This window comes from Orycteropus afer, unplaced genomic scaffold (assembly GCF_000298275.1).
Source record: "Orycteropus afer afer isolate SDZICR_OR568_19922 unplaced genomic scaffold, OryAfe1.0 scaffold00061, whole genome shotgun sequence".
NCBI lineage: Eukaryota > Metazoa > Chordata > Mammalia > Tubulidentata > Orycteropodidae > Orycteropus > Orycteropus afer.
The window spans coordinates 10,320,192-10,323,399 of NW_006921648.1; positions in this window are offsets into that span (position 1 = coordinate 10,320,192).

Here is a 3,208-nt window from a genome sequence, read left to right on the forward strand (position 1 = left end):
GTTATCAGAAGGGACCATTCCCTGGAGAAGGATGTCATGCTTGGTAAGGTGGACGGTCAATGAAAGAGGGGAAGGCCCTCAACAAGATGGATTGACACAGTGTCTGTGGCGATGGGCTCAAGTATAGCAGGGATCATGGAGCTGGCACGGGACTGGGTGGTGTTTTGTTCCGCTGTGCATAGGGTCGCTATGAGTCGAAGAGGACTTGATGGCACCTAACAGAAACAACAACAACAAATCATATAGTGTACCCTTTGCTCAGCTTCCCCCGATGGTCACATCTCCCATAACTACAGTGCATTATCAGACCAGGAGGTTGACTTGGCCCAATGGAATGAACTAGATGACAGCCCTTACATGGATTTTGTCTGTTTTCATTGTATTTAGCTTCTGTTGAATCACTCCTGACTCATGGTGACCCCATGAACAACAGCAGGAAACAGTGCCCAGTCCTGGGCCTTCCCTGTGATTGGTTGCAGATGGGATTGCTGTGAATCATGGGGTTTTCATTGTCTGCTTTTCAGTAGACTGCCAGACTTTTCTTCTTCATCCATCTTAGTCTGGATGTTCAGCTGAAACCTGTTCAGCGTCATAGCAACATGCAAGCCTCTGCTGACAGATGGGTGGGGGCTGCCCGTGAGATGAGCTGCCCAGAATTGAACCTGGTCTCCCACATGGAAGGCGAGAATTCTACCAACTAATAATTTCCATTGGTGTTGATTGTGGAACCAAGTAATATGAGATCTTTGACAACTTCAGTCTTTTCCCCATTTTATCATGATGCTGCTTATTGGGCCAATTATGAGGATTTTCATTTTCTTTATGCTGAGATTAATCCGTACTGCAGACTGTAGTCTTGGTCTTCATCAGTAAGTGCTTCAAGTCATCCTCACTTTCAGCAGACCTGCCTGACTTCTTGACTGCTGCTTCCATAGGTGTTGATTGTGGATCCAAGTAAAATGAAATCCCTGACAACGTCAATCTTTTCTCCATTTATTGTGATGTTGCTTATTGGCCCAGTTGTGAGGAATTTGTTTTCTTTATGTTCAGGTGTAATCCATACTGCAGACTGTAGTCTTTCATCTTCATCAGTATGTGCTCCAAGTCATCCTCACTTTCAGCAAGCAAAGCATGTTATCTGTATATTGCCAGTTGTTAATGAGTCTTCCTCCAATCCTAATGCTGTGTTCCTTTTCATCTAGTCCAGTTTATCGTATTATTTGCTCAGCATACAGACTGAATAGGTATGGTGAAAGCATACAACCCTGACATACACCCTTCCTGAACGAGGGGATACTGCATTGTTTAAAATCAAGAAGGGTGTGTGTTACTACCAAACATGTTGTTGTTGTTATGTGCCGCCGAGTCGGACCCGACTCATAGCGACCCCTCCTTGGGTTTCTGAGGCAGTATCACTATGGAAGTAGATTGCCCCATCTTCCTTTCAAGGAGTGGCTGGTAGGTTTGAACCGCCAGCCTTCTGGTTAGCAGTCAAGTGCCTTAGGCACTACGCTACCAGAGCTCCCAAACATACTACGCCTGAAATCCCCCAAGCCCCTCTCACTGATTAGGGAGGCCAGAAGAGGTATGTAGGCAAATGTCATTTGACTGTACTTACTAAGAGAAAGTAGAGTCATCTGGAAATTAATTCTTTGGGCTGGCTTCCCATCATTTGTGGCAACTTTCGTTAGAACTGAAACTGAAACCACCTACAGAGGAGACACCAAGGGCACCATCTTTCCTAGGCCTCAGCTATGCTGGACCAAGTTACAGGGCCAATCTTCTGGTTTCTTGTTCATTTCTTCATTCATTCACTTAGTTATTTCTTCATTAAGTCTTTACCAGGGGCTTAATCTGTGCCAGGATCTATGCTGGATATTGGGAATAGAACCATTAATGATACCCATTACTGGCCCTAAGGAACCCACAGTCCAAGGTGGAAGGTAGGTATTTAAATAAACAATTACAATTCCATGGAAGGATTTAGTGAAAACCCAAATATTCCTTATGTGCTTCTCACTCCCCTTCCCATGATGAGATTGCCTAGGAAAGCAAATGCCATCATTTCAAGACAATGTTGATGAAGCATATAGCCATTTGTAAGTTTAGTCTGTGGGTTTTGTTCTCATGCAAATCCCTCTTCCTGCTGAATAGTGTAAGGTTCTGCCCATTGATTGTATCTACCCCTCTTCATGCCGATCATTCTCTAAATGTTTGCAATCATTTGCAAAGTGAAATTGCTACCCTTGCAAAGGCTACAGGATTTCCTGAAGTTGATGTAAGTGTTGCTGGAGAGCAATTCCGAAGCACCTGCAAAGAGAGCAGCAAATGGTCATCTGGCAGACAGACTGTGGAACAACTGAAGAAGAGAAAATTACAAGAAGAAAACTGGGTGGGTGCTTGAAAGAGAAAAGTTATTCTCGAAATTACCACAAAGATCTGTTGGGAAATTGATAGTAACTTCTAGTAATTTTACAAAATAACTCTCTGTTTGATCATAGTGTGAAACTTGTAGACCAGGATGTGATATGCTTTCAAACAAATTTGTCAGAAAAAAAATCAACCCTGATTTCATTTCTGTCATTCACAGAATTAGTGCATTGCTGCAGTTGTTGTTATGGTGCTAGAAATAGGATAATTCCATACATTTTAGTTTCATTTTTTTAAATGTAGAGGTTCAATCGCCCTCACCAATATTTACTATGAAATTTTCATCCCATTTTGATTGGATTCATTTTCACTTGACTTTCTGTGGTATTAATGATTCTCAAAGATCAACTATTTTTTTTGCCAAAGGCCAAAGACATGGTGCAATGTGTTCTGCCTGGGTGAAGTCAGGAAAGGCTCCCACTAAGTAACATGTGCACTGGGTATTGAAGGATATGTAGGAGTTCACCAAATGAAAAAGAGGGGGAGAGTTATGCAAAAAGGTAGAAGAGCATGGCTTCTTTCAGATACTGAGTGGGTCGTGGTGTGGCTGGAGTTCTGTGGAACATAACAAAGGGCAATGCCATATGATAGCAGATGACACTAGAGATGGAGAATGAGCCTTATTGAAGAACTGATGCTTGATCCCAAGGGCAATGGGAAGCCACTGGAGGGTTTTGAACTGAGTAATGACATGATCAGGTTGCAGTTTAGGATTCTTCCAGCTGCTGCTGTGGGAGGAAGAACTGGGGATGAGGCTAAAATCAGAAAAAGAAACTTC